This window comes from Ictidomys tridecemlineatus, chromosome 3 (genome assembly GCF_052094955.1).
Source record: "Ictidomys tridecemlineatus isolate mIctTri1 chromosome 3, mIctTri1.hap1, whole genome shotgun sequence".
Classification (NCBI taxonomy): Eukaryota; Metazoa; Chordata; class Mammalia; order Rodentia; family Sciuridae; genus Ictidomys; species Ictidomys tridecemlineatus.
In genome coordinates, this window is record NC_135479.1 from 62378710 (window position 1) to 62386933 (window position 8224).

General features: G+C 39.0%; 1 protein-coding gene across 1 annotated transcript in view; it reads left to right on the forward strand.

The window, feature by feature from the left end:
* The window catches only part of LOC110599559 (uncharacterized), a 77399-nt gene extending 77009 nt beyond the window's left edge, over positions 1 to 390 (forward strand). The window contains exon 5 of the mRNA XM_078041103.1: positions 112 to 390. The gene's annotated coding sequence lies outside the window, so the exon portion shown is untranslated. The remainder of the gene's footprint in view (positions 1 to 111) is intronic.
* The last annotated feature ends 7834 nt before the right edge of the window (positions 391 to 8224 follow it).

Here is an 8224-nt window from a genome sequence, read left to right on the forward strand (position 1 = left end):
CTAGGAGCACTGCCAGGGTGGTTTGTGTGTGGAACTGTGTAAAAGGCAGTGGGAAATATATTATCCCTGGAAGGAACAGGGATAGTCTCTTGATCTGTACTCCTCTTGCAGCTGCAGGGCAACCTCTGCTGCTTGTGGAAACTCCAGCTCAAGTTTCACCACGTCCACTACCTGAGAGAGAGCTGGTGCTAAAACACCTGCAATGGCACCTCCAGACCAACAAGCCCTGCTGACCCCTCAGCCAGCACCACTTACTGAGACCAACCCAGAGTCTCCCTTCCTCTCCCCTGCCATTTATTTATTCCTTATTTTTATTTTCTATGTTTATGTTTCTAGTATAATTAGCTTCTTTTAAAATTAAAGATTTTATTCATTTTTTAAAATATTCAATTTATTGGCATTAAGTGCATTCTCTAAACTGTGCACTAATTACCACATTTTCCTGAATTTGGTATCCATGACCACTCCCTCCCCATTTTTGTTGTTGTCCTCAGCCACACCTCAGCTTTCTAGTCCTGTGATATGCCTAGCCTGCATTTTTCAAACCAGTGCAGTCTAATTTCTCCTGGGCCACATAACGTTGGAAGGGACTATTTAAGTTTCTTAGATGGGTAAATGCCATTCAGGTCTGCTTTTTTGTTGTTGTTTTGTTTGTTTGGGGTTTCTTTTTGTTTGTTTGTTTTTTGTTACTGGGCTTGAAACCAGCAGCACTTTACCACTGAGCTACATCCATGGTCCTTTTCCTTTTTTATTTTGAGACAGGCTCTTGCTCCATTGCTGAGGCTACCCTAAATTTAAACCCATTTGCTCAAAGCAGTGTTGTTTGGAAGTAGATAAGTAGAAAAAAAGAAGAAGAAAACAAAATGCCTGGAGAAAAGAAAAACCCCTTTGTACCAGTTACACTAGGTATCACATCCAGCAGGGAAAAGCAACAACGTCCAGCTCCATGTCATGAGGGAGGTAAATCTCAACACCAGTGCTGAACAAAACAGTATGCAGAGACATCATTTATGGTAATAACAAGCCAACAAAATAATAAAGCACTTAAACCTTATGTGTCACAGTAGTCTGTAATGATAAGTAAGTTAAGAAAAGAAAAGAAACCCCAGCTCAACTTCCATAACCACCTGAACCACCTGAGAGAGCACCAGGGTCAGAAACACCTTCAACAGCAGCTTCAGGCCTGTGGCTCCTAGTGGCCCCATAGCCAGCATTACCCACTGCACACCCCCTTACACCTGTTCCAATACCAGAGTTGCCATTTCCCTCTCCACCCTTTTATTTTCTTCACTTATATATATATATATAATTATTATTATTATTCAAACTATTTTATTTTAAAAATTAAGATTGTTTTTAAAAACATTCAGCTTAGTGTCTTTAGGTGCATCTGGTTGTCCTGTATCTGATATCCATACCCACTCCCTCCCCTCCTCCCTCCTGCTAGTCTCCAGGGAACACTCATCATTCTCTCCCTGTGATTTTCCTCTTCTGGGTTTTTCACATCAGTGCAGTCTGACTTCTGTTTGACCACATAATATGTTTAGGGACTGTTTATGCTTGAATTTCCATTGAATGGTAAATCCCATAGAGATCTAAGATTTTTTCCATTTTTGTATTATTTATTTTTGTTTTATTTCTTTGTTTAATAAGTACTAGTATTGAACCCAGAGAGATATTAACACAGTGCCACATTCACAGTCCTTTTGTTTTCTGAGATGCAGTCTCACTAATTTCCAGAGGATCTCCCCAAGTTCAGGAAACTGGTCTCCAACTTTCAATCCTCAGCCTCCTATGTCATTTGGATATAGTTATATGCCACACATCCAGCAGATCTACATTTATATGCAAAAAGAAAAATTCTTAGGAAAGACTTTCATAACATTGAAGTTGAAAGGTTTTTTTTTCTGACTGAAGGGTCACAAGTCACAAAGGAAATGACTGACTCCTTATGGAAAAACAAGAAGACCATAGATACTTAGAAAGACAAATCACAACTAGCAAAGTGTTCCTAAAAAGTCTAGGCTGATAAATGGTTACTATCCCAGAGACACATAGAACCCCATGAGTTGATCATTTTTCTAGTGGAACAAAGGACAAATTCTCACAATTCAAAGGGGAATTACTACCCATAATAACTGTTTAAGATGGTCTGAATATCTGAATGTCAACACATATACTACTGAGATGCTGTTTGTCCCCATTGAGTGGGCAGGTTTTCAGGCTGGTGCTGAACAGCCCTGGTGAGAATACAGAGGCCTGGGCAGATCCCTTAGGAGATGTGGCCATGGGGACTCCTCTCAGAATCATTTGGCAGCCAGCAGAATCAGGGAGGAAAAAGAAATCACAGGAACCCTAACCAGGAAAGAAGAAGGAAGGGCCTCCTCTGTTGGCAGAGGACAAGACCATTTCATAGAAGATGCTACAACCTTCTCCAATAAATCTGTTAGAACTAATTTCAGCCAAAGTTCAGGAGACATGATCCACCAGAATAAATCAGATGCATTTTCATATCCTTAATAATCAACTGTCAAAAAAAGACCCAAATAATAATATTCCATTTACAATGGCAGCAAAAGAAACAAAATACTTAGAAACAAAGTGACACAAATGTATTCAAAGAAAGTGAATTAGTACTACCACTTAACATAAAAATTATAAAACTCTGGGCTGGGGTTGTGGCTCAGTGAGCACTTGCCTAACATGTGCGAGGCACTGGGTTCAAGTCTCAGCACCACATATAAATAAATAAAGACCCATCAATAACTAATATTTTTTAAAAATTATAAAACAATGATGAGAAAAACTGAAGGCATATATGGATAAAAAGGTATAGTGTGCATATGGATTAGAAGAATAAATGTTGTTAAAATGTCCAGGCTACTCAAAACAAGAGATTCAGTGACATTTCTGTTAATCTGTCAAAGGCAATTCTTTTTGATATGAAAAGAAAATCCTTTAATTCACATGGCACCAAAAATGGTCATAGTTTTTTCCTCCTGAGAAAAAAGGACAAATGAGGGGCATTACAGCATGTGATTACAAGTATATTGTAAGACTCTAAATGTAGTCAGACATCAACATGAAAGCTGACACAAAGAAGAGAAGAGAGAATACCACATGAATATGGAACACAGGAGAGGGCTCAGATATAAACCCATGCACACAGAGTCAATTACTGAAAAGACACCAAAACAATCGATAGGGAAGTGACTCTCTCATCCACGTATGGTGCTGGGAAAAGAGGATATTTACATGCAAAGGAGTGAAGTGGACCTGTATCTTAAGCAGTACATAAAAGTAAACTAAAAATGGATTAAAATCACAGAGACCAATCCACATAAATCTGATTCCTGACCAAGGTGCCAAAAGCACACACTGTAGAAACAACAGTCCCTTTAGCAAATGCTGTGGGGAAAACTGAACAGCCATATGTAGAAGAGTGAAACTACATCCTTGACTTTTACTCTGCATAAAAATAAACTCAAAGTGGATCAAAGACTTAGGAACTGGTCCAGAAACAGCAAAAGTGATACAAGAAAACATGGGGGCACCATTCCAACACACTGGCAAGAGCACTGACTTACTTAATATGACCCTGAAAACTCAAGAAATAAAAGCAAGAACCAATACATGTGACAGCATTAAATTACAAAGCTTCTTCACAGTAACAAAAAAAATTAAGAGTGTGAAGACAGCCTACAGAATGGGAGAATATGTTTGCCAGATACTCTTTCAACAGAGGATTAATCACCACAATATATAAAGAACTAAAAAAAGAACCCCACCTGATAACCCACTTAGTAAATGGGCAAAATATCTAAAGGGACATTTTACAAAAGAAGAAATTCAAATGGCCACCACATTTATGAAAATATGTTCAACATCCTTAGTATAATTAGGGAGATAAAAGTCAAAACTACACTGAGATTTCATACTACCACAATTAGAATGGCAATCATCAAAAATACAAATAAGGATAATTATTGAAGATGTGGAAGAAAAAGCATGTTTATACATTGTTGAGGGGACTGCAAATTAGTACGACCACTTTGGAAAGCGGTATGGTGATTCCTCTAAATGGAACCACCGTACGGCCCAGCTTTCCCACTTCTTGGTAGTTACATAAAAATACAAAATCAGCATACTACAGTTACATATTACAGTTGCATACCAATGTTTACAACAGCACAATAGCCAAGTTACAGAACCAGCCAAGTGCCCACCAATAGACAAATGGATAAAGGGTAGAAATTCAGCCATAAAGAAAAATGAAATTATGTCATTTTCTGGTAAATAAATGGAACAGGAGAACATCATGCCAAGTAAAATAAGTCAGACTCAAAGTCAGGGCCAAATACCTTCTCTCATAAACGGAAATTAGGGTGGGACAAGAAATAAGAAGAGGGGATCTTCCAAAAATAGAAGGGAAAGTAAAAATAGAAAATCAAGGGTGAGAGAGGACAAGAGGAAAATGGGAAGAACTAGGGAATAAATTTGATCAGATTATACCATTTGCATGTGTGGATATATCTCAATGCAGTCCAATTTTATATATAACTATATTGCACCAATTAAAAGAAAATCAATAAAGAGACTGGGAAGATGGTAGAAGAGGGCAAACCAATGATTTCCAGTCTCAATGAACAGAAAGGAGGCAGTGAAGGAAAACCAGAATTGAGAGATAGGTGAAAACTTAAATGTTCTAAGACTCAGTATAACAAAGTCTTAAGACCTGGAGAGATTTGCAGACTGGTTATCACAGTAGAAAATCAGCACACAGTTCCCTGAACCCAAAGCCAGACTAGGGTGGGGTGAGGGGTAAGGGGTAAGGGGCAATAGAAAGAGAGAGGGAGTAGAAATTTACTTAAACTCACCCACTAAAAACATTTGGAAAGGCAGATAAAAATTTAAGTGTTATGGGAACAGCAGGGTCCTTATAACATATCAAAGATTAAAACCAAATTGTGAAAGGAAAGCTGAGCCAGGGCTTCACAGCCATCTCATGACAGGACATCTTCCTATGTCCAGACAGCTGCAAATGAAACCAGAGGGAAGTCCCCTGTAGTGGGACCTCATAGGAATAGAGCAAGAAAGAAGTTCTAGAGGAACCATTAGTAGCCCCCAAATCACTGAAACTCCCTCTTCCTCCCCTCCCCACAAAAGAGTGGGTGGGGCTGAGTGGCCTGTGCTGGGAAGTGCACCTAGCCCACCACTCTGCAACCCAGGCAAAGGCAGGGAGAAAAAAAACAAAACAAAACAATACAGCAACAAGAACAAAAAAAAAAAAATCTCTGTGCAGCATCCACTGACCCAGACAATGACAAAGCAGCAAAGCAACTGTGGCCCTGAGCAGAGGAAAATGGATCCCTGAGGACCACAGCAGCACCAACCATGACATTGAGGGGAAGCACTGTTAAGAAGCCCAGGGACCATCCCCTTGATAGTCCATACCAGAGGGAAGCTGTCTGAATATCCAGTGATATAACTTAACTGATTGCCAGGTGGTGGCAGCTGGTGGGAGGTTCACAGCAAAAGGGAAGTGGCTCCTGTGCCCCAGCAACGATGGAGAGACCCACAGACAAAGATGCACATCTTTCATTTGGGTCTAAACCCCAATGAAACCTAAACCAAGATCCAAAAAGAATTTTATAACTTTTTCACTTGAATAATAGTGGTTATGCTAATAGTCAAGATTCAACACATGTGACTGTGTTTTATCTACTGGTTTAACTGAAATCAATCTTCATATCCTTATTTTAGAGGCTCTAGTTTATAGCTGCTCTTCTTACCCTTTATAGTGATCTTCTTCAGTTATCTGCTACTACCTCAAGCATAAATACTTTCCAAATCATCCTTCCTTCCTTCCTTCCTTTTCCTTCTTTTTCCTTCCTTCCTTCTTCTTCCTTCCTTCCTTTTCCTTCCTTCCTCCCTCTCATTTCTTTCCCCAATCTTTCCTCTTCCCCAATTTTAGCCCTCATGTAAGATTATACCAATTTTAGTAAATTGAAGAACTAATCTTGACCTATTCCAGAACTTCACTACAGCTTAGACCTGGATTTGAGGAACTGCGGACAACAATGTCATCATTGTGTTTCTCATAAGGTTGAATAGCAGGAGGCTTGGTTCTGAGTGATTGTAATATTCAGGATTCGGTGGCATTTCTCAAACTTTTGCTGATATTGAGATCAACAAAAGTCTCATTTTGACTTAAAGTACCTATATCTGGATATTCACTCAACTCGGAGCTCTTAAAAGAAAGAAGCTCACAAAGTAGTCCCTTTTTAAAAAAACAACAGCTATCACAACAGGTGGATAGACATACAAACAATATGAAAAGGCAAGGGAACAAAGCATCCCAAAAGCCTATAATTTTAACAATTGATCCCATCAACACTGCAGTGGAGGAAATGTCAGAAGAATTAGAGAGTTCATAGTTAAAATGTTGTACAAGCTAAAAGAAGATATGAGTGAAAATAAAGAGAAAATATGGGTAGTAAAGGTTCACTTGAATAAAGAGGGATTCTGAAAAAAAAGCTGAATGGAAATCCTGGAAGTGAAAGACTCAATAAGCACATTAAAAACTCAATGGAAAACACCACCAGCAGACTATAGACCACTTTGAAGACAGATTTGAGGTCTCATAGACAAAGTATCTTGAAAATAAAGTGGACCATGAAGACAGAATGTTCAGAGACCATGACCAAAGAAACATCACACTAATTAGAGAAGAGCTGAAATTATTTCCTATAAATTAGGAACAAAAGAATATGTGTATTCAATATTCTACTGAAAGTACTAGCCATAGAAATAAGAGGTGACAAGAAAATATAAGGCATCAAAATAAAAATGAAGGAGGTCTAAATATCCCTGTTTGCAGATGACATAATTTTATATACATAAAACTCCCCTCATTACAAACATCTGGGCTGCAGGCAGCCCCTGATTTCCAAGTCTCCTGGCTTCTCAAGGCTCCCATCAAGCTGGCTGCATATGGAGGTAACAGAAGAGGCTCTCAAAAGACTAACTCCGTGGGAAGGAAAGAGGTGTTGCTAAAACCCAACAAATCAACCACTGTACAGAAGACATGGGGATCTTTTGGCATAATGAAAATAACAGCAATCATTAGGTAGCACTGATGCCAAGTACCAAGCTGTTATAATGTTCTGATACAAAAACCAAATACTCAGGATCAACTCTAAAACTGCAGAGCTTTCAGGATAAAATCTGTATTCTAGACTTTTATTCAACATAAATTTTTAATTTTTATTTTTTAAACTGTGGGAAAGGCATGTATCATAAAATTTGACCATCTTTACCATTTCTAAGTGTACTGTTCAATAATATTAAATACATTATTGCTCAATAACCACCTCTGTCCACCTCCAGAACTCTTTCCACTTGTAAAGGTGAAATTCTGAACCAACAGTGTACAAGGGTCCCCACTGATCCATAGCCATGCCAACACTTGTTCTTTAGACTTCTTGCCAAGAGCCAGCCTAACAGGTGCTCAGTGACACCTCATTTTGGTTTTGAATCTGCATTCCCAGCCATTAGTGATGCTGAGCACCTTTTCATACCTGTTGGTAACCTGTCATTTCCTTTGGGAAAACGCCAAGGCAGGCCTTTTCCCCACTATTAGAGTCATCTTAACCCCTGTCAGATGTGTTTTGTAAATATTTCCCCCACTTTGGACATTGGCCTTTCATTTTATGGATGGATTCCTTTGCTTTTTGTAGCCCTGCTTGTTTAGTTTTCTTCTGTTGCCCATCCTGTTGGTCTCATGTCCAAAAAATCATTGCTAAATCCCATATCAAGAGATTTCCCCTCGGTTTTCTTCTGAGAGTTTCAGGACTTACATTTAAGTCTGTTTTCCATTTCAAGATCCTTTCTGTGTATGGAACATAAAATAAGGGTCCAATTTCATCCTTCTGTGTGTAGGTGCCCAGTCTCTGCAGCACCATGTACTAAGGAGACTGTCCTTTCCCTCTCATGCACTTCTGGCCCCCTTGTCAAACATGACTTGACCCCATGTGTGGGTTGAAGTCTGGGCTCTCAGCTTGGCTCTGCTGGACTATGTGCCTGTTTTCATGCAAGTCCCATGCTGTCTTGATATCCTAGCTTTTCATAGTTGAAATCAGCAAATGTGATGCCTTGGAATTGTGTTCTCAATTTCCTTTGGGGTGTTACCTTCACATTCTACAATTATTACTAAAATTATATG